The sequence below is a fragment of the Schistocerca serialis genome, chromosome 4, assembly GCF_023864345.2.
Source record: "Schistocerca serialis cubense isolate TAMUIC-IGC-003099 chromosome 4, iqSchSeri2.2, whole genome shotgun sequence".
Lineage (NCBI taxonomy): Eukaryota > Metazoa > Arthropoda > Insecta > Orthoptera > Acrididae > Schistocerca > Schistocerca serialis.
Window position 1 is genome coordinate 594,792,963 of NC_064641.1, and position 26,189 is coordinate 594,819,151.

The following is a 26,189-nucleotide window of genomic DNA, read 5'->3' on the forward strand; positions in this document are numbered from 1 at the left end:
AAAGCTAAGTAACAGACAGCAATGTACTGTGTCGAAGGGAGTATGGTTTTAAACTAAACAGTCTCTGTTGAGGAAACATCGATTGTTCGTCTTACACCACAGTCAAAACAACAGTCCTTGGAAAGCAGTCATTGAACATCCCCAAAAAACTGAAGTTCCAGCAAACAGTTTCAGCCCGAAAGAACATGTACACTGTTTTTTGCCTCGGAGTAATAGTCATTGCAGCCTTGCAAAATCTTCGTCGTACAGTCCAAAACAAAAGCGGCATGTTCAGTATAGAACATCTTTTTGCTTCACGACAATGCCAGTCCTCTTGTGGATCTCAACGCGCCGTATGACTAGTAACAAGTTTATCACCCTCCGTATAACACATAGTAGCACATAGTAAATATCATTTATGCTCGCACTTAACGAAGCACATTGCTGGTCAGCGCTATGAGAAAGATGACGATGTCAAACGACAGTACAAGACGGCAGATTTCTATGAGGATGGTTTCTGAAACTGACGGTACAAAACAATAAGTACCTTAATGTAGGTGGAAATTATGTTGAAAAGTGGATTAAAATCATCACTTTCAGGAAAAATACACTTGTTTTACAGTTTTTGTTTTTTACGTTATTTTAAAACGGTAATTAATTTAAACGTGCTTCCTGTATGTTGACCTGAGATGTTTGGACGAGTTTGTTCCTGTTGTCAGTCGCCAGCAGCGTGGAAAGTTTACGGTATAACCTCTTCAGGAACATCTGTTAACAAACTCAGCTGTCGTTACTAGTTACGTAATGGTAATATTACGTTCCGACTTTTTGCAAGACGGTGAGACACTCATAAGCTCACTCCCACCGTCCAGCACCAGGTTTAGTGTCGAGACGTTGTATTGTCGTTGCTTTTCGGTGACGTCCAGTTCAGGCTCGGATCCAGGGTTTGGTTCTGGGGTGCTCACATTTTGTTACTCTCGCCCACGCCTCTGTAAATATCATCTTTCTTTGCGGCCATCCACACTTTTATCGTGCCACACATGGCTACGATTTTAATAATATATTTTCTAATGTACCACGGTCGAGTCGGTGACCACCGCCTCTGTTAGACATCAAAGTCCACTAGCAGTGTGTCGGAGGGACGCATAAAACAGTGCAGTCGGTGTCATAATTCGGAAACGGAGCATGATCATTGGCTTTCGGGCCAGAGGTGGAAGCATTTCCGAAACGACTAAGTTTGTCAACTGTTCGTACGGCGCCGTGGTTAAAATATACCGCGCATGGCAAAATGGCGCTATCCAAAACGGGCGCCAAGGCAAGTGTGGTACACAACGGGCTATAGATGACGGGGATGAACGACGGTTGCGGTTAACTGTGGAACAACTGACTGCCTATTGCGAACCAAGGTTGTACAAATTGCATCTCCTCAACAACCATTAAACGAACTTTGCTGCCTAAAGGGCATCCGCATCAGGCGCCTGGTTCATGCACCCTTGCTGACTGCTTTTCATCGGTGACAAAGGCTGGAATTTGAATGCCAGTACCGCACCTGAACGACCACTGAGTGACGACGAGTGACGTTTTCAGATGAATCAAGTTTTTTGCTCCATGGACAGAGGGCCATTGACGTGTACAGCCATTCAACAATCGTCCGAACGGCCCAGGGCGGATGAGGGAACGTTGTGGTCTGAGGAACGTTTTCGTGCCGTTTCCTAGATGATTCTACACTACTGGCCATTAAAATTGCTACACCACGAAGATGACGTGCTGCAGAGGCGAAATTTAACCGACGGGAAGAAGATGCTGTGATACGCAAATGATTAGCTTCCCAGAGCATTCACACAAGGTTGGCGCCGGTGGCGACACCTACAACGTGCTGACGAGGAAAGTTTCCAGCCGATTTCTCATACACACACAGCAGTTGACCGGCGTTGCCTGATGAAAGTGGTTGTGATGCCTCGTGTAAGGAGGAGAAATGCGTACCATCACGTTTTCGACTTTGATAAATGTCGGATTGTAGCCTATCGCTATTGCGGTTTATCGTATCGCGACATTGCTACTAGCGTTGGTAGAGATCCAACGACTGTTAGCAGAATATGGAATCGGTGGGTTAAGGAGGGTAATACGGAACGCCGTGCTGGATCCCAACGGCCTCGTATCACTAGCAGTCGAGATGACAGGCATCTTATCCGCATGGCTGTAACGGATCGTGCAGCCACGTCTTGATCCCAGAGTCAACAGGTGGGGACGTTTGCAAGACAACAACCATCTGCACGAACAGTTCACGACGTTTGCAGCAGCATGGACTATCAGCTCGGAGACCATGGCTGCGGTTACCCTTGACGCTGCATCACAGAGAGGTGCGCCTGTGATGGTGTACTCAACGACGAACCTGGGTGCGCGAATGGCAAAACGTAATTTTTTCTGATGAATCCAGGTTCTGTTTACAGCATCATGATGGTCGCATCCGTGTTTGGCGACATAGCGGTGAGCGCACGTTGGAAGCGTGTATTCGTCATCGCCATACTGGCGTATCACCCAGCGTGATGGTATGGGGTGCCATTGGTTACACGTCTCGGTCACCTCTTGTTCGCATTGACGGCACTTTGGACAGTGGACGTTACATTTCAGATGTGTTACGACCCGTGGCCAGTCAATACGCCAGTCACTGCTCTTGATGAACTGTGGTATCGTGTTGAAGCTGCATCGGCAGCTGTACCTGTACACGCCACTCAAGCTCTGTTTGACTCAATGCCCAGGCGTATCAAGGCCTTTCTTACGGCCAGAGGTGGTTGTTCAGGGTACTGATTTCTCAGAATCAATGCACCCAAATTGAGTGAAAATTTAATCACATGTCAGTTCTGGAATAATATATTTGTCCAATGAATACCCGTTTATCATCTGCATTTCTTCTTGGTGTAGCAATTTTAATGGCCAGTAGTGTATTAGGCACGATGGATTAACACAAGTATGCCTATATCCTTGGGGAGCATGTCCACCCTTCCACGCAGTTTGTTTTTCCTCGGACCGTGGCATCTACCAGCAGTACAGTGCAACGTATCACACATCTCGCGGTTTACGTACGTGGTTCGAAGAGCTCCAGGATGAGTTTACTATACTCCCCTGGTCACCAATCACCTCCCCGGATTTAAATCAGATCGAGAATCTGTGAGACTACCTGGATCGTACTGTACGCACCATGAATCCTCAACCTTGAAACCTAGCGCAGGTGGCCACGGCGCTAGAGTCGACATGGCTCCACATCACAGACACTCTTAAACATCATTGACACTCTTCCTGCCGTCCTCGCTGCAAAAGTTGATTATTTAGGCTTTTGATGAATGGTCAGATATATGTGACTGGACCATGTGATAATATTGAAATAGTAATAATAATACAGTTTCAAACATGGCTGTTACTCAGCAGCCGTTTACTAGTTTCAACGTAGGTTCAATCAGCCAACTGGTTGCACATTCATCAGAATGGAATGTTGCTAAAGCCTATAAAATCTTATGTCTTCGTACTGATAAAGACAATCTTAGTATGTGTCGAAACCTACGTCAATGTACCTACCGTTTATGTGCAACCGGTTAGCTCTTTAATACTTTGCTGATAATGATGATGATGATAGTAATAGTCCAATAATAATAATAATTTGTTTCCACTAGTACATAGTACATTTCTTTAGCTTAACGTCCAAGAAATTGCATTTCCAAGAAGCATAGCATTTGAAAAACATTCATCCGAAAATTTGTGAGGAACATGTGTCATTCAGTTTATTTAAAAACTAAAATAGGAACAAACTCTCACAACTTCGACAACGTCATTATTACCATAATATAAAATCTAAGTGTGCACTCAGCACTGTCGTTATTTCACTTAGCACTATGACTGCGAACACACATCTTTATTCTATGGCTCTGTCTGCGTGCTAATGACGACAATGTAGTTTGTTTCAATTGTTTCGACGTACGTATGGAAGTCAGTATTTCTGTTGTTTTATTTTATTCATTTTTTTCTCAATGGAGTGTATTTTCGTTTCTGTCCTCCTTTATTCAATTTCCTGTGATTTATCGGTTTTACCCGTGGACTTACGAACGGTCCTGGATTTGCTGTTGATAGCAGGTAAGGTCAGCCTGGAACAGTACTACTGGTACCTGTTACTCGTCAGGTAGTAACACTATCTACATCGGTGGACTGTACACAAGCAATTGTAGAGTAACCTGAGTTAAATGTAGCTTGTAATTCATATAATTCCTTGCCATTTTCAGCCTCGTAGTTTCCACGCCACTTTATTGTCCGAATGTGAGCTGCGAAATTTGCCAATCGTTGTGTGTAAAAAGAATTAACTCTCCTGCTGTAACCGCCATGGATCCGCGACTGGCCGAGTGTAAGAGTTCCATAACGTGAGCTGAACTGTCCGCCATGTTTTCCCCGAAGTGTAGGGTATTTATCTTTGTTTACGTATGAGTCACGACGCGAGTGGCGATTTTTTGGAAATTTGTGGTGAGTTCCTGTGGGGCCAAATTGGTGAGGTCATCGGTCCGTAAGCCGACATCCTACTTAATCTAACGTAAACTCACTCACTCTGTGGACAGCACACACACCCATGTCCGAGGGAGGACTCGAACCTCCAACGGGGGGGAGCCGCACGGACCGTGACAAGGCGCCTTAAACCGCGCGGCTAGTGGAGATTTCTAATTATTTATATTGAGGAATTCGTCGTAAATGTCGATGGTTGTGATCTGCACTAACTATTGCAAAAATGGTTGTCGCATGTAGATTTCCAAGTGACTCCAAACGGAGAAAAATGGTTTCATAAATTGCCACAGACACAACTGGGAACCAGGACATGGCGCTCAGTTGTGTATTGTAACTATACGTTAGTAAAAGTGGTTATAAATATGAAACTAATTGTATATATTTGCGTTTCTTCCTCTAATCGATAACTATGCCGAAGCAGTTTGCCTCAAAATTTTTGATTCCTGAGATATATTCGCAATTGGCTAAGTAAGGAGGAATATTTGTTGTGATGTGTTTGTACCTCGTTATTAAAAATATATATAAACAAACTGAATAATACATAACCCCATTTATTATATAAGTACGGTAGGATGAGTGATAATGAAGGTATTTTATAGCGGATTGATTATTGTGAGGCAACCTGCACAGGTAGCATAACCTTCAAAGAAGTTGGCCACAACTTACCATGCAACAAATGAAATTATTAATAAAAAATTCATTTGACTGGAACATGAAACACTACTATTCCCCCTCTGTACAATAAAAATGCCGCAATTCTTTAAAAAATAAAAACTACTTTTGCAATTGCGTATATACGGGCAAAAACCAACAAACAGTCACGTGTTTTCACTACATAACATCCCCATTTGAAGACATTGGTACTGGTTTCTTAACTCTTTATACTACTTTTTATACTTAATATTTACGAACTGCCACGCAAAGAACCTGTATTTCTATAGCCGTGTAATACTACATTTCAATTTTTCTGTTATATAAAACGGGTATTCTGAATATCTCTATGCATATTAATTACTGTTCGGTACACTTCGTACATACAACATGAAATATTTTTAAGAAATGTTGTACAAAGTTGCGTGAATATGTTAATCACACCCAAGGAAAACATTACCGAATTTCAGAGTTGGAGAAAACATGGCGGACGATTCAGCGTATTATATATACTGGCAAGCGGCAAGCTAAAACATTATGACCATTGCCCATCGCGACGTTGGATGTCGCCTGGTGGCGTTGCGGGCACGTGACGCGTAACAGAAGTATGTAAGCGGAACAGACGCGGACGGGGAATCACCTCACACTAGATGTGGGCTGCAAATGGGGAAATCCGTTGAGATAAGCTACTTTGACAAAGGGCAGATTATTATTAGGCAGAGCCTGTGAACGAGTATCTCGAAAACGGTGGAGCTGGTTGAACTTTCTGTCGTGAGCGTCTACGGAAAGAGATAGGAGGACAGTGAAACCACCACTAGGCGGTAAATGGTTGGATTCTTCACAGAACGTGGGGTTCGGAGGCTTGTCTGCTCTGTACAGTGGGATAAATTGTGATCTGTGGCATTTGTGCCGAAAGAGCACATGCTGGTGCCCACGCAAGTGTTTCGGAGCACACCGTTCATCGTATGTTGTTGAACGTGGAGCTCCGCAGCAGACCACCCCTATGTGTTCATATTTTGACCCAATGATATCAATTACAATTACAGTGAGCGCGGGAGCATCGGGATTCGACTGTTAGTCAATGGAAATCTGTCGGCTCTTCGGGTGAATTACATTTTTGTTACACTAGGTCGCTGGTCGTTTCCGCAAACGCCGTCATCGAGGGGAACGGGGACTAGAAACGTGCAGCGCCCCACGAACACAGGCTGGCGGGAGCACTATTATGCTATACGAGACATTCTCCTGCGCTTGCAAGGAACCTATAGTAATAACCGAAGACACGCTAACAGTTGCGAGCCATCTACATTCCTCCATGCTTGATGTCATCCCCGTCGGCGATGTCATCTTCCAGCCGTGTGCGGGAGCCGGAACCGTGCCACAGTGACTTGTGGAGCATTATAGCGAACTCACGTTGATGTCTCGGCGACCAAATTCGCCTGATGTAAATCCCATGGATCCCATCTGGACCGCTATCGGGCACAATCATCGCGTACACAAATCAGCGGTCCGTTATTTACGCGAATTTCATTCCACTGTGCGTAGACGTGTAAAGCCGCATTCCTCCCAAAAACGTAACAAACAAACTGTCGGATCCGTGGTAGGCAGAACCAGCGATGTGTTTCGTTCCAAAGACAGACAAACATGCTATTAAGCAGGTGGTCATAATGTTCTGGCTCGTCAGTGTAGGAGCTCTTGGAGTGTGAATCGTCCTGCGAAGCGACGTCCGTTGCAGTGGGAAAGAGGCGTGCTCGGTTTGGCAGCCCCGGTTGTGCGGAATGCAGGTAACGGTGAACGGCGAAGCCAGGGCTGCGCGGGGCAGTGGAGCGGCGAGAGTCCGGCCTCGTTGTGGCCGGCCGTGGCCGTCCACAGCCAAGTAGACGCTGCCTATCTCACTTGTGACTGACTGTCAGCGACTGCCTGCTTGTCACCGGCACGGGCGCTATCTTTCCGCGTCGATACGGCGGAACACCAAACAGCACAAAACTTCCAAAGCGACGACTTGATTGGTAGCAGGAGCAAATCGTATTAAAATACTCTATACTACTTTGCTGAGAGAATGGTTTCGAGAAATTCATTCTACCGTGGCACAATAGCCCGGAATATTTTGAGTGTGGCATTTCCGGTCCACAAAGTTTACATTGTTGGTTAAAAAAAAAGTTACGTATTGGGAGGGAAACAAAGACTGCTCAAAGGGGTTTCTCGCGCGTACATAACTTGACATGTCCGAAAGAACAGATATCATCGGTGACCGTGCAGCTCTCTAGAACGAAATGATAATTATATCAAGACCCTAAGCTGCCGACGGGCGTTGATATGCATCAACGGGGACAGCTGAAAATACACTACTGGCCATTAAAATTGCTACACCACGAAGATGACGTGCTACAGACGCGAAATTTAACCGACAGGAAGAATATGCAATGATATGCAAATGATTAGCTTTTCAGAGCATTCACACAATGTTGGCGCCGGTGGCGACACCTACAACGTGCTGACATAAGGAAAGTTTCCAACCGATTTCTCATACACAAACAGCAGTTGACCGACGTTGCCTGGTGAAAAGTGGTTGTGATGCCTCATGTAAGGAGGAGAAATGCGTACCATCACGTTTCCGATTTTGATAAAGGTCGGATTATAGCCTACCGCGATTGCGGTTTATCGTATCGCGACATTGCTGCTCGCGTTGGTCGAGATCCAATGACTCTTAACAGAATATGGAATCGGTGGGTTCAGGAGGGTAATACGGAACGCCGTGCTGGATCCCAACGGCCTCGTATCACTAGCAGTCGAGATGACAGGCATCTTATCCGCATGGCTGTAACGGATCGTGCAGCCACGTCTTGATCCCTGCGTCAACAGGTGGGGACGTTTGCAAGACAACAACCATCTGCACGAACAGTTCGACGACGTTTGCAGCAGCATGGACTACCAGCTCGGAGACCATGGCTGCGGTTACCCTTGACGCTGCATCACAGACAGGAGCACATGCGATGGTGTACTCAACGACGAACCTGGGTGCACGAATGGCAAAACGTCATTTTTTTCGGATGAATCCAGGTTCTATTTACAGTATCGTGATGGTCGCATCTGTGTTTGGCGACATCGCGGTGAACGCACGTTGGAAGCGTGTATTCGTCATCGCCATACTGGCGTATCACCCGGCGTGATGGTATCGGGTGCCATTGGCTACGCGTCTCGGTCACCTCTAGTTCGCATTGACGGCACTTGGAACAGTGGACGTTACATTTCAGATGTGTTACGACCCGTGGGTCTACCCCTCATTCGATCCCTGCGAAATCCTACATGTCAGCAGGATAACGCACGGCCGCATGTTGCAGGTCCTGTACAGGCCTTTCTGGATGCAGGAAATGTTCGACTGCTGCCCTGGCCAGAACATTCTCCAGATCTCTCACCAACTGCAAGCGTCTGGTCAATGATGGCCGAGCAACTGGCTCTTCACAGTACGCCAGTCACTACTCTTGATGAACTGTGGTATCGTGTTGAAGCTGCATGGGCAGCTGTACCTGTACACGCCATCCAAGCTCTGTTTGACTCAATGCCCAGGCGTATCAGGGCCGTTATTACGGCCAGAGGTGGTTGTTCTGGGTACTGATTTCTCAGGATCTATGCACCCAAATTGAGTGAAAATGTAATCACATGTCAGTTCTAGTATAATATATTTGTCCAATGAATACCCGTTTATCTTCTGCATTTCTTCTTGGTGTAGCAATATTAATGGTCAGTAGTGTATGTGCGCCGACCGGGACTCGAACCCGGGATGGTAGAGCGTTTGCCATGTAAGTAGGCGGTCTCGGGTGCATATTTTCAACCGTCCCCGTTGATGCATATCAACGCCTGTCGTCAGCTTAGGACCTTGTTTTAATTATCATTTCTTAACATATTTCCTGTCTTCTTGACCGGAAAATGTTTTCTACCAGTCTTTTCGCCACGAGAAATTTCTCCGTACAGCCATCTATGTAGCAGAGGCTCAGTTTTAAAAACACAGGCTGATTACGCTGCCCCTACCGCTGTCCTTTCATGCAACACGCCGTGCTGGCTTTTAAAAGCCAGGCTGATTTTCTTGTTCTCTCGCTTGCTACTTGCAAACTATTAGCCCTACAGAAAAAAATGAAGTGCCCTATTGTAGGAATTTAATGTAGTTAGATTATATGTAGGGATACTTTTCCGCAAGAGGTCGTAGTTTGCGAGTTATTCAAGGAAAACGTTCAAAAAATGAGCTTGAAACGCACCCCTCCTCCCACAGTCAGTCTCCTCGGTCAGGATTTCTAATTGTTGTTCATGGCATTCCGTCCTACCACTCTACCACTGTACAAATATTTTCGACCTTTTTCCGCCTGAATTTAACGGTCTTTTTACGCCACCGGCTTAGTAGAACACTTGTAAAATTGACGTTTGTGTAAATTTCACCTAGCAGTTTTGTGAATTTTAACGACATAAAATAGTTACAGCGGTGTATTCGTCAGGCTTCTAATTAGGAAACTAATGTGCTTTTAAGGGTTAGCTTTGGATTGTATTGTCAACGTAATTAGTTTTATCGCAACGTTTACAAAAGTCGTTTTTCGTTTGTTACCGTCATGGGCCCGTTTAAATTAATAATGTTAACGAAGTAGCCTGCTATGCTGGTGGCGTAATAGCGCAATCAATAGAGATAAAAAAGGGCGAGTATCTGGAATAGTTTGGGTAGTCGCAAATTTTTGTAAAGTGGTAGGAGGTAATGGCACGGGCAACAAACTATAAATCCTGATTGGTCAGGAGATGAATGTAGGTTGGAAGTGCGTTGTACGTTTTTGTTGAATAACTCGAAAACCGTGGCCTCAAGCGGAAACGTATCTCAGAACAAAATTTAACTGCATCAAATTTCCTACAAAAAGGTCCTGCTCATTTTTTCTGTAGGACTGATCGTTTGCGCGTAGCGAGCGAGAGAATATGAAAATTCGCGCATGGTTTATGGAAGGCCAGCAGTAACATTGCGGGTTGCTTAAAACGACAGAGGAAGGCGCAGCTGGGTCAAGTTGTATGGGAAGAACATCTATATTCCTGAGATAGTACGTGACTTTTCAAGTTACTGATCAATAGAATACGAAAGAAAAAGTTTTATTTCTTTTTGACACAATGACTTGTTTATGATACAGTTGTAATTGCTGTCGGGTTACAACGGTTGTCTTTAGGTGCTGTGGGCGGCATCTAGTGAACAAATATCCATGCGTTGTCAACATTTGCATTTGCCGTTGTGGGCCGAAAGCAATTAAGTTTGTGTCATAAAAAGTGATGATAAACAAACAAAACTTTATAACGCGTTAATCACCATCTCGTCAAGATGAATAACTGTAAAGGTTCGTTATCCAGGTAGTAAAATAGAAACACAGATTTCATAATAAACGTGCCTATGTTGTTCTGTTAGTGACATATATGTTGTCTGGAACGCAAGGTAAAATGGCACAGGTATATGTACCGAACATTTTACAACCCAACACGCAGAAACTTGTAACTCAACGACGTTCAGCCGTGTTTTGGTGTTTTCAGTGATCCTTATTAAAGGGCGTTGCCATCTCAGACTCAGTGCCGACGCAGTCCAGCCTCGGCAGCTCATCGTGTAGTCAAGAAACCGCACACCGTCTGACGAGGGCTGTTGCCTCTCTAAACCGGCAATGGTATGAGTGAATGTTGTTTGAAGTGACTCGTAGGTCTACTTACTCTTTAATAACGTGGAAGGAAAGTGGTTGATAATTTACTTCGTCGAACTCATTATAGCTGGAACACCATCTGAATTGGCAGAGGATGGGGAAGGCAAGGATGCAGTGACCTGTTTAAGGAACCATTCCGTTAGTTTCATGAAGTGATTGACAGAAATTGTGTGGTCAGATGGTGATTCGAATCGTCCAGTGTCTTAAACGCTGCACCACCTCATTCTGTAGGTGCTTTTGTAGGAGACCTGACTGTGAGTGGGAGGTACATTCCGTTTGGTGCCAAGTGGTTTCTGTTTTCGTCAGCGCACAGTCGCGCGCGCGCATGAAATTCCTATGGAGAAGATGTCATATCAAGTCGTTTTCCATCGAATACAGCAGTTGTCAACCGCGCTGGTGGAAGAATGGAACGCCGTACCACAAGAACGCATTACAAACCTTATGGCTGGTCATCTTGGGAGCATTACAAGCAGGCATTGCTGTCCTTATGAAGAACAATGTCCGTCCTTTTGTAATGAGCAGGGAAACATTATAAATGCGAAAGTTACTTTCATCCTAAAGTTTTGTACCCCAGTTTATAATTTCCACTCAGATAACTAACCCATACGCTACCGCGTGGTTAGCCGCTGGATCGGTAAAAAATTCAACTTAACGGCTGCGATTCCGCTCTGCCTCCCCGTGAAAAGGGACAGGTTGCTCCAGTTAGGGTCCCCGCCGGGTGCTGGAGACACTGGACAGGTTCATCTGAACTGTTATACCTTTCATTTTCTACTTTGTTACTTTTTCCAGCTTCCTGTAGTGCTGTTGCACATTGGTTAAGTTCACGGAGTCTTAATTAAAGCAATCTAGTTTTATATTCCCATCTGACCATCTTGATTTAGATTTTCCTAGCTCCATTTAAATCATACCAGTCTGCTGTACCGTATATCTTACTTTCTCCTTTCTTTCTCCCGCTGGTAAGTAAATACCCATGCTGCATTGAATTGGAGATTGAAGCTTTTCTTGATATCATTGGCGTAGATCCCAGTTGTCTTCCTCCTACCCGTGTATCTTTGTCCCGTTATCAACGAACACCCAACTACTTTCCTCGCCCCCGTCTCTTTCTTTATCTTTGTCCCATTATCAATGAACACCCAACTACTTTCTTCGTCCCCGTCTCTTTCTTTATGTCTACCATCTCCACAGGTTTTTTCCCTAGTTTAACTCTCCTACTTATTCAAACCTATTGGTTTTTTCCTATTCCCAGAACCAATTAACGAGGTTTTGTTCTTTCGGTACTAAAGCCAAACCTTTGTGTTAGTGTAGCATTACTCCCATTGAACAGAGAATGTTGCATTACAAGAAATATCCACGTCCTGTTGTTAATAGAATTGACATTGTTGTAATATTTACATCCATAACCGTTTCATCCTCATAATCTTTATTATTATTATTAATCATTTATTTTGTACTCGTTTTGCATCTCCTGTGGTAAACGTAACTATTTCTGATTTCCTTTCCAATTTTTCCAGTAATTTTACGTTCAGTCAGAGTGCTATTGTTTTTAAGCATGTGATTACTTCGCTCTGCTTTTCTTCTTTTATTTTGTCTGGAGATGAAAGTCCAGAACATTCTTTAGAAACGTATATCTTTTCAGAATTTCATGGTTTCAATCTTGGTTTTTTTCAGATCACTTGTTTCTTGGCGCCACTTGGACGAGAGAGATTTTGTCCGGTTGACTTGTTCAAAAATTCTCTTGCATATCCAGTGGTTTTTACTCATCTGAACCAGTTGGCTATAAAACATTATACAAAGTTTTCTCTTTGTTACATTTAGTTGTTCAATTTTCTTGTAATTATCTTCATTACGCCAGTTACTGTTCTCACTATTGTATTTTATTGGCCCCAATCTGTTTCTCCAGACTAAGTCAAATCTAGGCATTAGGTTTGCGTGTAAACATTCAGGTTTTATTACTGTAACATATGCTGTTACTGTTTTTGAGAGGCGACAGGTCTCTCTTATTGCACACGTCTTTTCCCAACTGAAAGTTCATTTCCATCTTCCTTGCTCCGAGTTTACTAGCCTCTACGTCATGGCCTCTCGTCTGTGTTACCAAAATATATAAGTTTACTGACACTCTTTAATTCTTCCATAATCCGTGTTCATGAAATTTGGAACATCTTTTGTATTCTGTTTTTGGCGTATGTATTTGAAGATCGGTTTCTTTTCTTCTTCTAAAGAAGAAGTGTTGATTCTTCCTGTTGCCATTGCTAATTCTCCGCACAGTATAGCACGCTCGTCGGCATAAGCTAAACATTGAATTCTAAGATTCTTGTACTTATCGGTCATGTGTACCCGGTCGTTCACTTCTAATTTTTTAGTTCTTCCCGTTCTCGGATCATCGAAAGACACAAATGAACTAAACAGGGGATAAACCACCTGCTTGCCTAACACCTGTGCGGTCAGTGAGAGGTTCAGATATCTCTCCTAAAAATTTAACTTCAGATTTTTTTATTTATTAATGTATGTCAAATTATGTTTCTTCATTTATCATCCACACCAACCTCTTCCAGTATTTGAACAGAATTGTTCTGTCAACAGAGTCGTACGCCTTTTTGAAGTCGACAGAAGCGGCGACGTAGGACAGGCACTTTGCTATTGTGCCTTGGATTATAAGCTTAAGACTCAGGATTTCCTCCACACATGAACTTCCCTTCCGAAAATCAGCATGATACTCCCGATTTTGTCGTCTACTTTCCTCCGTGCCCTGTTAAGCAGCGCTTTGGAAAAGATCTTGTGTGCAACTGGTAACAGTTATATGCAGTATTGTTTTTAGTACTATTATTTATAACGGATTTTGTATACGTATTGCAATGTTACTGTAAAGAGGAATCAGGAGCGATATCTGTTTAGACGTAAGAGAGGGTCTGAAGATCCTTACCTTTCCAGGTAAAATAAACTCACAAATTGATCGATAAAAGTTAATCAGAGCGCCATCTCTCTTGGGCACGGGCATGAGAAATGTTAATGACATTGTATGGGAAGTTTGTGTGTGTGTGTGTGTGTGTGTGTGTGTGTGTGTGTGTGTGTGTGTGTGTGTGTGTGTGTGTGTGTGCGTGAGAGAGAGAGAGAGAGAGAGAGAGAGAGAGAGAGAGAGAGTGCAACGTTCTGCGACTGATTTCAGAGTTTGTAGTATTTCGTTTCGATGGATAATGCCATTAACTTTTGCTCTGAAACTAGACTCACTAGGCAGTAGCGAAACTGGTCTGTGTTATCTGTAGTCATACCAGAGTTCACTTCGACCTTAAGTTGTTATTCGTTCCTTGCGAAATGAAAATTCCGGTGTTCCAATATAACCCAAGCTTAGCAGAGAAAACCGCCAGAGACTATTGCTGTGTCACGGCGCATACAGCTCTGTCATATTACTGGAACCACCCACCTAATTACCGGAATAGTCCGATTTGACAGCGCCAAGAGCTGTTTTGAATACTGTAGCATCCAGGGTGTAACGATTGGGAGGTTTCAAACTTGCCGCGCTCCATACACGATTGGAAGTGGAAGAAACCCTAACATGTACCATGCTAAGTATCCTCGTCATGCACTTCACAATGGCTTGCAGAGTATGTATGTAGGTGCAGAATTACACGTGCTGCAGAGTAAGCCTACCCTGCGCTGTTGTAAGATGTATAAAGTAGGTTCCTTTAGCTGTGAATGTCTCTTGTGATCCCACAGACGGCCTTTACTATAGACCAGCGCTTCTCAACGTTCCTTACCTCTGCGACCCACCGAATACTAAATGTAAATAAAATTAATGTTTCACGATCTCTCGCCCGTCCCCCCCTCCCACACAAAGGAATAACAACAGTAAACTTTACTATTACTAATTGAATTTTGAATTTAATTGTAAATGTAAGAAAATATTTAAAATTATATAAACATGTTGCATTAATTTTATTCATTAAGAAAATACCGATATTATAAAAAATGTAATACGACTATTATTGTATGTAGCTGCGTTTATAGTGACGGATATGAAGATGCATGTATGATTTGTACGTACACGAGCATTTTACAAGTTCTAACTTGATGTGTACTTCTTCTTTGTAATTTGGTCTGCTATACTGTTTGCAGTGAGAGCATGTTTGAAAGTCTACATGGATGCGATTGTACAAGTCGTGCTGGCAGCAGTAGCCTGTAAAAGAGGCACTTGCAATCGCACAGCTTCACATAATTTTCTATGCGAAGCGTGCGTCTGTTGCTTTTGTTTTAGCGTGCGGTCAACCGTGAAACTTAATTTGTTTCAGTTTCTTATAGCGCTGCTAAGTTTACGGTTGAGATTCACTCACGACCAGCTGATCGAACTGTCTTATCTTGGAAACGCTACTATTGCAATTTACATCTGAAGCTTTAAATACATTTGGGCTTGCTCGCCGAAATAAATATGGATATTTAGTCTCAGAAGCACTGAAAATATTAATACCATTCCCCAGGTCTTCTCTCTCTGAAAAGAGCTTTTCGTCTCTATGGTTGTGCTAAAAATTAGATATACGAATTGTCTTTTACCACTCGAAAACAGTTTGCTTTCGTGTCTCATACCGTAGATACACGCATGCAGATACTTTTTAGATACCCGTGTGTAGCAACTTTTAAATAAAAAACAAATGAAACCATCACATTAATTTATTTCTTCTCATGTGCACCTATTATAAGTAAATTGTTTATAATGATTTTATCTCGTAAAATCTACATCCCCGCCGTACGGTGGGTGGTGGAGGGTACCCTGTACCACAAGTAGTTATTTCCTTTCCTATTCCAGTTCCATACAGCGTGAGGGAAAAACGGACTGTCTACATGCCTCCGTGCGAGACCTAATTCCTCGTATCATATCTTCGAGGTCCTACGTGAAATGTATGTTGGCGGCAGTGGGATTGTTCCGCAGTCAGCTTCAAATGCCGGTTTTCTAAACTTTCTCAGTCGTATTCTTCGAAATGAATGTCTTCTTCCCTTCAGGAATTCTCATTTGAGCTCCCGAAGCCTACCCTTAACACTTACATGCTGATTTAACCTATCGGTAACAAATCTGGCAGTTCGCCTGTGAATTGCTTCAATGTCTGATTTCAATCCGACCTCGTGCGGATCCCAAAAACTCAAGTAGCACTCAGGAATAGGTCGCTAAGGAGTCCTATATGCGATCTCCTTTACAGACGAACTACACTTTCCTTAAATTCTCCCAATGAACAGAAGTACACCATTCGCCTTCTCTGCCACAGTTCACATATGCTTGTTCCAGTTCACACATGCTTGTTTCAGTTCATATCGCTTCGCAAAGTTGCGCCCAGATATTTAACCGACGTGACCGTGTCAAGCAGGGCACTTCTGATGCTGTATCCGAACATTAGGGGTTTGTTTTTCCTACTCCTCTACATTAACTTACGTTTTTCTATGTTAAGAACCAACTAGAAATTTTGTCTAGGTCATCTTGTATCAACCATCAGTCACTTATCTTCGACACCTTCTTGTACACTACAGAACATTAGCGCACAACCGCAGATTTCTGCCCTCCATGTCCGCCAGACCATTTATGTATATAGAAAATAGCAACGGTCGTGCCGTCCGTTGTGGCTGACCGGTTCTAGGCGCTTCAGTCCGTAACCGCGCTGCTGCTACGGTCGCAGGTTCAAATCCTGCCTCGGGTATGGATGTATGTGATGTCCTTAGGTTAGTTAGGTTTAAGTAGTTCTAAGTCTAGGGGACTGATGACCTCGGATGTTAAATCCCATAGGGCTCAGAGCCATTTGAGCAACGGTCGTATCACATTTCCCTCGGGCACTCCAGGTGTTACCCCTTTCTACAACGAACACTCTCCGCCGAGGACAATACAGAGCGTTCTGTTACATAAGAAACCTTCGATCCAGTCACATATCAGGGAGCCTATTCCATATGCACGTACCTACGTTAACAGTCTGCAGTAGGGCACAGTGTCGAATGCTTTTCGGAAATATAGAAATATGTAATCTGCTTACTGCCCTTCGTCCATAGTTCGCAGTATATCATGTGAGAAAAGTGCAAGCTGTTTCGCGACTCCCTTTAATATCACCGCGACCCCCCAAGGTTTTATGGCCAGAGATGACCTTGATGAGTGCATCTACACAATGCGCGATAAATTGGGGACCGTGTAATAAGACTATCTCCATCTATAGTGTTGTAATGACAATCCTTTGGGCGCTTCTTTTAGTACACTGTTGTGAAGCTCAGATTTTAGTTTTACTTGTTGATGTAGTATCGTCTGTAGAGCTAAGTCATCCATTATAAATACACTGCTATTGTTAGAATTTAAAGCATTTGCCGGACGCCTCCGTTTCTAAACTGCTGATATCGCATACACGTATGTCAATAATTATGGCAGTAATCAACTTGAGTAAATTACGACTAAGTGCCAGCATAGCTGAGGTTGTTCTGTTAGGAATGCAAATGCTGCCTATTCTACTGAAAGCAAGAACGATAGAGATATTAACGTTGTGTTTAGTATGTTCTCAATGCGTGATGTCAAATGTGACTAACGGTTTTAATAACATACTCATACAGTAAGTTTTGGTACATGCTAATCATGTCTTCGGAAATGATTTTACATTTTGCGGCTTCGATACGACTTCACAGCTAAAATTAATTGTCGCTAAAAATACTGTATGTCCTATAGAAACTAGGTAGTGTCGGGGATGTCCTCGCTTAAGCTCGTAGTACACGATGATGAGAGGGTGAACCTACCCTTGCGGGTCCCCCCGCCATTCATGCAATACGACATTAGTTTATGATGATGAGCGGGTCAAGGATAACTTATTGTCCAAGATGCTACTCCAGGCGGGTGTAAAATGAATGTGCGTGACGGAAAATACTTAACGCAAAAATGAAGATTTGGCCCTGTCTGACTACCCCCTGAAGCAGATCTTAGGATCTCTTCATGGCGACATTATCTCCTCCTTCTTGCTCTTTGAGATATAAATTAAAACATCAACATAAATGAATAATTAAGGGAACTAGTAACTACAAATGAAAAATGCTGTTTCTGCTTATACATTTATTGTGGATTAAAACCCCTTTATATATTAAAAATGTTTATATATCAATGTCCAATAGACATAAATAGATAAAAATAGATTTCGTAACTAATGTGATTGATCAATTGCCCAAATCTGCCCCTTTTTATGGCTACGCGATCTAATATAAATAACATGAGACAAGTGACGTCACCTATGTACCAAACTCTAGAAGACACTACTTTCATAGATGATCTATAGTGGTCTGCAACCTCAGCGGATATAAAATTTACGTGATCACAGCTGTTTAGCTTTGTAGCCCTAATAAGCCGAAGCAATTAGCAATATCACCGTATGTACTGCGTCCCGGTGCATCGGACTGATGGTTCTCGTACACGTCTGCGACGATGGAAGAACTCCAGCCACAAAATAAACTCTTTCAAACACTAGAATGGCAGAAGGCGGTCCTCGGACTAGTATACTCTAATGCTGTTTTCTCCTCTCTTCGACGCGCAAGTCCCCGAAGTGGCGTCAAATCGAAAGACATGCACCCGGCGAACGGTCTACCCGACGGGAGGTCCTAGTCACACGACATTTACATTTATTTCTCCTCTCTGTGTTCTACAGACGAGAAACGCGAACTCCCAGCCTCAAGGACGGAGTTCAGATAACGTCTCAACGTTAGTATAGGCAGAAGAAGTGCTCTCAATCACTGAACCCTGCGTTCTCGACGACGACTCCCTACCCGGAGGCGAAGTCCAGAATCGTATAAATTTGCAACAGTACAGTGCTCAACTGTTCTAACTATAAAATTTCCTGAGAGAAAAGACAGCAAGTCCGTCTGTACCAACAAAAGCTGATACTGTGCGGCTGTCAAACACGGGCGCTCAAAACGGAAGACTGCTTTCTCTCCACCGCTGGCTTTCCAGCAAAGCTCGGCTCCCCTCCCTTGTAACTGCAGAAAGCGAATCATATTCTCTAAACCATGGAATATTCTCCCTCTCTACAGATTCTTCCGAACACCGACCAACCATATTTTAGTCTTTTATCGACCAGGGCGGAAAGTTTGCGAGGAAATACCTGTCCCCGTTAATTAGGAATACATACAATGATACGCTTCTCAGAGTAAAAATCCTCGGAAATAACCCAGCCTGCGAGGCCACGCTTCCTCCTCATTACTCTCTGCTACGTCCAAGATTTCCAGAGTTTCCGAAGTATTATCCGGTTATCCTTCCGGACCCGCTACAATTCGGCCGGCCGCCGCTGTATTGTGCTTCAGCGCTCAGGTGCTCCGACCGTCCGTCTTGGGTTACTTCCTGTGTCAAGCAGGACCAACACACCTGTGCGGGCTTTTCCACCCAGGGTTGAGTTATGCTTGTCGTTTCATTTCCAGTGGCGTTCCAACCTGTACTAGTATAGGCAATCATTCATTACGCCGTTTTGATAATAAAGACACTCCGTCACCTTTCATGCAATAAGCGTTAACAACTATTTACAGGGTATAAGTGCAATGTCAGTCTTCTTTAAATATTCATATAAACGATGTACAACCTATCAAATGATGTCTAATTCCGGTTGTAAATCACGGCAAAGTATGTAGATGGAGTGCTTGTAAGGTGCGGAATTATATCCACCTTACAATTGTAGTTAACTTTTTCAAATCTGTGGTCCAGTCGAACACTCACTCTGGCTATTTAAGTTCGCTTGCATTAGATGGATTCAGTGATTCCTTGCTGCAGGTAGCATCTCTCTTTTTCTCCTCAGTCTTTTGGCTAATTGGATGCAACCACCACTATTTCCTTTCCTGTGCTACTCCCTTTATCTCAGAGCAGCACTTGACGCCCAACGCCCTCAATTATCTGTTGGATATATTCCAGTTTCTGTTTTCCTCCACAATTTTTCTGTCTGCAGCTACGTGTAATAGCATGGTACTTATTCCCTGATGCCTCAACCATGTCCTGTCATCCTGTCACTTCTTCTAGTGAAACATTTTCCTTTCCTCACCTATTCTACGGAAAGCCTCCTGATTGTTAATCTTACTGGTATACTAACTTTGCTGCATCCTTCTGTAACATCGCATTTGAAACACTTTCATGCTCTTCTTTTCCGACTTTCCCGAAGTCCAAGATTCATTTCGCTGCCTAGCTGTGCTCCAGACGTGCGTTGATATTAATTGCCTTCTCAAATTACGACCTGTCTGACACTAGGCGTGTTTCCGTAGTGACAAGTGTACTCTTTCAAAATGAGAGTCTGTTTCTTGTGTCCTGCTTCGTTCGTCATCTGTGATTTTTCTCCAAGGGTGTAGAATCGTTTCAGATTGCTACTCTGCATATTCACCATCTTCAGAAATTCCCATTAAGTTATCGACAACTTAAGTCACATCTCAAGTGGTGAACGCTATCTTAGATTATTCTTCTGAAATAAAGAATTCATTTCTCAGAGTGACAGAGATCGTCCCTTCGGTCAAGCTCAATAACGTTTAATGTTACAGTGTAGTAAAAATATTAATATGAAACTGTGCTGTGTTATTTCATTTTTAGGCAAAGTATTCTGTATCACTTTGGAGTATGATTTGTTGACAAGAATACTGATTGAGGAATAAGAGTTTAAAGCTGGACTTATTCTACATGTATTTGGAAACCTTGCCAAATATAGTCATTGATAAAACTTATGCGAAAAAGGCTTCATAGGCTTATTCAAGTTATATACGTGGTACGATACGGAGAACTAATAAGAATTAAGAAGCGGCTGGCACGTAAACTAAAATTTCCCTTCATTGCCTGTCTTTGGACGAAAACTAATTACAGAAATTAACATAATACTGCTCTATTGACGCTATTGATTGTACACTACGTCTCCAGGCCACAAGTGGCCCATCGGGACTATCCGACCGCCGTGTCATCCTCAGCAGAGGATACGGATATGAGGTACGGATATGAGGTACGGATATGAGGTGCGTGTGGTCAGCACACAGCTCTCCCGGTTGTTATGATGGTTTTCTTTGACCGGAGCCGCTACTATTCGGTCGAGTAGCTCCTCAGTTGGCATAGTTGGCTGAGTGCACCCCGAAAAATGGCAACAGCGCATGTCGACCGGATGGTCACCCATCCAAGAGCCAGCCACGCCCGACAGCGCTTAACTTCGGTGATCTGACGGGAACCGGTGTATCCACTGCGGCAAGGCCGTTGCCGACGTTATTGATTATCCCACGCTAAATAGTGTCTTCATTTTATAAGAACTTTTCAGTTTTTCTGTGCTACAACAAGAAAACTTTCTCCCGTGGAATGCTACAACTTAGCTGTCTGTAACGTGTTATGAGGTAAGCATAAGAGTGAAAACGATTTACAAGTGAAGTTTCCAATTAAAATAGGGCAGAAGGGTTCAGATACTTTTCGCTGTATGATGTAATCCGAAAATTTCTCGGAACACTCAGTGACAACCAGATAAATCCTGAAAGCCTGATTCAGAGCTCAGATAATTCTCTCATCGCCTGAATGCCAGACTGCCACGAAACACAATACGCCGAAGATAAACTACAGCTCCTTATCTGCTATCCTACATAATCAAGATTAAAGTGTGTACATTGGTTTTACGATTTTTAATAGCAAAAAGAAAGCAACTACTGTTAGAACTTCTCTAAACATGTAGTAGATACCAATGAAGACAAAAGGCATTATCGTTTTAGGAATACAGAATGCATTGCTCTCTCGAATGTTAAATCACAAAAGTAAATGTCACTGTGGAGTTTGGAGTGCGCAATTTTGCACGCTGGCACTGTGCGTGCTTCTCTACCTCCGCCGACATATTTTATGCTGATTCACGTTGATATCAAACATAAATGGGGCGGCGGATCCCGTTAAATTTCCTGACCGCCTGTTGATTCAGAATACAACATATTCCTCACTTCTTGAAACACTGCACCAATTGCTCCTATGTTCTTATTTACCAGTTACCATTTTTACTGGCTCCATTCGAGGAAACAGCTTTGCCAGAGCTGCGCCTTAATTTATAGTTTCCGTGGTTTCCCGAAATCTCGTAAGACGTGGTTTATTTCTTTCCCCATACTTTTCCCGTCGAGTTTCTTTGCGTGTCAAATGATTTCATCGTCGACGGGACGGTAAACCATAATATTCTTTTCTTTCTTTTTCGTTTTATTTTCCATTGACCAATATGCCATTTTGTCTTAGTTCACACACAGTTATATTTGCAAGGCCTTGTTCCGAATTGGTCGTGAAGTAGGAGACAAATTTAACACACAGCCTGGTTACCACCAGCAAGGAGGAGGGGAGGGTGACTGAATGTCTTCTTCCCCCTTTAAATGATTATCGAATGACAGATTCCTGCAGCAGCACTTTGTCAGTTTATTTTTTTCTTTAACTTCAAGTACTGTGTAGAAGTTTCCAGGAACAGTATGTGGTGTTCAGAGAACCATAGTGATTCTCAGGTAGAATGAAGCATTCCGTTTCTTTTTCCTGGCCTTTATCCCGTATCTTCACGGATTCAGCATGTTGATTCTTCGATTCGACAATGTTGGTAGTAGAGGGTGAACGAAAGGCCTTCCTGCCCCCCCCCCCCCCCCCCCCAAGACGGAGTATGTGTACTCCATCTGTGTGCGTCTAACTTTATCCCATTTGAGAGTGTGTGAACGTTTCCTAAGTGTCTGCTAATCATATAACTGAGTCCGGTATTCATCAAGTAGGATCCGAGAAACCGCCTAAAATCCACATCCTCGTTGGCCGACACACCGGCGTATATCGCCCGGCGGATCGATAACCGACCGGCACCACTCCCTGAATCCCGGAAGCGGCGTGCTAACGCACGCGGCTGTGCGGCGGGTAGAGTGGAGCGTTCCAGTAAATATTCATTGTCGAAATCCTGTGATGTTTTAATTATAGCTCTAGTAGAGTACAATTGCTCACCATGTTGTTGTTGTTGTTGTGGTCTTCAGTCCTGAGACTGGTTTGATGCAGTTCTCCATGCTACTCTATCCTGTGCAAGCCTCTTCATCTCCCAGTACCTACTGCAACCTACATCCTTCTGAATCTCCTTAGTGTATTCATCTCTTGGTCTCCCTCTACGATTTTTACCCTCCACGCTGCCCTCCAATACTAAATTGGTGATCCCTTGATGCCTCAGAACATGTCCTACCAACCGATCCCTTCTTCTGGTCAAGTTGTGCCACAAACTTCTCTTCTCCCCAATCCTATTCAATACCTCCTCATTAGTTATGTGATCTACCCATCTAATCTTCAGCATTCTTCTGTAGCACCACATTTCGAAAGCTTCTATTCTCTTCTAGTCCAAACTATTTATCGTCCATGTTTCACTTCCATACATGGCTACACTCCATACAAATACTTTCAGAAACGACTTCCTGACACTTAAATCTATACTCGATGTTAACAAATTTCTCGTCTTCAGAAACGCTTTCCTTGCCATTGGCAGTCTACATTTTATATCCTCTCTACTTCGACCATCATCAGTTATTTTGCTCCCCAAATAGCAAAACTCCTTTACTACTTTAAGTGTCTCATTTCCTAATCTAATTCCCTCAGCATCACCCGACTTAATTCGACTACATTCCATTATCCTCGTTTTGCGTTTGTTGTTGTTCATCTTATATCCTCCTTTCAAGACATTCTGCATTCCGTTCAACTGCTCTTCCAGGTCCTTTGCTGTCTCTGCCAGAATTACAATGTCATCGGGGAACCTCAAAGTTTTTATTTCTTCTCCATGGATTTTAATACCTACTCCGAATTTTTCTTTTGTTTCCTTTACTGCTTGCTCAATACACAGATTGAATAACATCGGGGAGAGGCTACAACCCTGTCTTACTCCCTTCCCAACCACTGCTTCCCTTTCATGTCCCTCGACTCTTATAACTGCCATCTGGTTTCTGCACAAATTGTAAATAGCCTTTCGCTCCCTGTATTTTACCCCAGCCACCTTTAGAATTTGAAAGAGAGTATTCCAGTCAACATTGTCAAAAGCTTTCTCTAAGTCTACAAATGCTAGAAACGTAGGTTTGCCTTTCCTTAATCTTTCTTCTAAGATAAGTCGTAAGGTCAGTATTGCCTCACGTGTTCCAGTGTTTCTACGGATCCAAACTGATCTTCCCCGAGGTCGGCTTCTACTAGTTTTTCCATTCGTCTGTAAAGAATTTTGCTCACCATATCTGTTCTTAATTTGGGTTGGACTGTGATTGGGAGTAGTTTTTTTAGTTAGTACTATTAGTTAATAAATTTCGCAACAAAGGTACCTAGAACTGCGAAACGTTCTCGTCGTATAGTATATACGAGGTGTGTTACTAACGTGTTATTTAACATCCAGAGCTGTAAAACTCCGGAGATAATTACCGAACTACCAACCTGGCGCTATAAAGCGTCTGAGGCAGCTAACATGTCATTCTCAGAATTCTTCATTTAGTTGAGTTTCGGTTATAAATAACTGGTGACATTTCGATGCTGCTCTTGCTGAAATGTGCCACGTATATCGGATGCAGTCAGATTGCCATTTAAGCTTTTACGCTATTTCTGTCTGAAATGACATTTCAGTTATTATATGTCTTAGGCTATTGGCCAGTTTCGTCTATTGTGCTCTTTTCAAGCAGTAGGTGACGTGTGCGTGTGCGTGTGTGTGTGTGTGTGTGTGTGTGTGTGTGTGTGTGTGTGTGTGTAAGCTAACGAGTTGTTCAGCCGTTAGTATATGGCGGCAAGTACTCCTCCGTGCAGCTAGTATAAAAACCTTTCTACAGCTGGTATAAAGCATTTTTGAAATGCATTTTGCTGTGATTTGTAATTGTCTTCATTATAACTACCGATTTCGATTTAAACCATCATTACGATATCTGTATACATCCAAACGAAACATGAAACAAATATAAATGCACGAAATTTAGCATGTGAAATATTATATGTGATGATTGAACTGTTACTTTTAGAAATTACACCGTTTGATGTTAGCGCGTGCTTCATTGATGTATTTTTGTAAAAAAAAATTATGCTACTCTCACACCCCTTTTTTTAACTGCATGTATATGCCATTCTATTCTATATTATTATTACGCTGGGTCTGAGGTGTTACTTTTTTTTTCATTGTGCTCTTTTACAACTGAGTTGCAATTTTATCCTAAAACTTTCGTCCTGTTCTTATGTCTAATGTTACTGCGACATGAATAACCATTTTTTGCATCTCTGCTTTGGTTTGTTCTTCATAACAAACATCTATGGTTGTGTACTCTTTTGACTTGTGTAGACTTACTGACGGTAATTTGTAACTTTGATGCCAAACTGGACACAGCAACTGTTGTACAAGGATACGCGTTTGGTTCTGCTGTGTACGTTTAGCAGTTAACATGGGATAGTAATTATACGAATTGCCGTAACGATATTTCCTATGACAGGGATGGCGAACCATTCCAACTGCGTGCCATTTTTTTCCAGAGAAAGTTTAATGCGGGTACAGCATGCCATCAGGTTCATCGCAAGACTAAATTTTGATTCCACGTATTACTCTTTTTTCCTTGCTTATTTTGTGCATGTTATGACATAATTATGATAGTGCATGGTTTGGTAGAGAATAGATATTCGGGCTACACTAATTACTGAGAAAAACTAAATACTTCCAGATACGAGAAATTACAGCCGTACTGAGGTATACATCAGTTATTTTTTCCTCGCTCTATATGGGAGTGGAACAGAAGTGGAATGAGGAGCTGACCTCCTTTGAATTTTTTCAATGTCCTCCGCCAGTCTTACCTGATAATGATCTCATACCGCGCAGCAATGATCCAGAACAATCGGACTACTGTAATTTAGGCAGTCTCTTTTAGTAGATGTGTTGCGTTTACTCAGTATTCTACCAGTAAAACACAATATTGGTTTCGCCTTACCCACAGCATTTTCTGTGTGCTGGTTCCAATGTAAGTTCGTATTGTAACGCACAGCTATTTCTGTGACTCGGCAACCCTTACATTTATGTGATGTACCAGTGTCCCACCGTCAGTTACCAATTTTCGTACCGTGCAGGTATCATGTCTAAATGCTTTTATTATTTTTATCTTCAGATCCGTTTGCTAGACGGTAAACGACAGCATCATCTGCAAACAGTCTATAAGGGCTACTCAGATTGTCTCCGAAGTGCTGTATATAGATTATGAGAACCTGTGACACTTCCTTGAGGAACGCCAGATGTCACTTTTGTTTCACTCGATGGCTTCCCGACAGTTACTACAAGTTGTACCTTTCTGACAGGAAATCGAGAGTGCACTGACACAACTGAGACCATGCTCCACAGCCAAGAA

At 42.9% G+C, this 26,189-nt stretch overlaps 1 protein-coding gene and 1 pseudogene across 3 annotated transcripts in view; one reads left to right on the top strand and one right to left on the bottom strand.

Moving 5' to 3' along the window:
* Positions 1-26,189, top strand: part of LOC126475351 (SNF-related serine/threonine-protein kinase) — a 307,760-nt gene that overhangs the window by 151,896 nt on the left and 129,675 nt on the right. The window lies entirely within an intron of this gene.
* On the bottom strand, positions 20,961-21,077 carry LOC126476209 (5S ribosomal RNA; annotated as a pseudogene).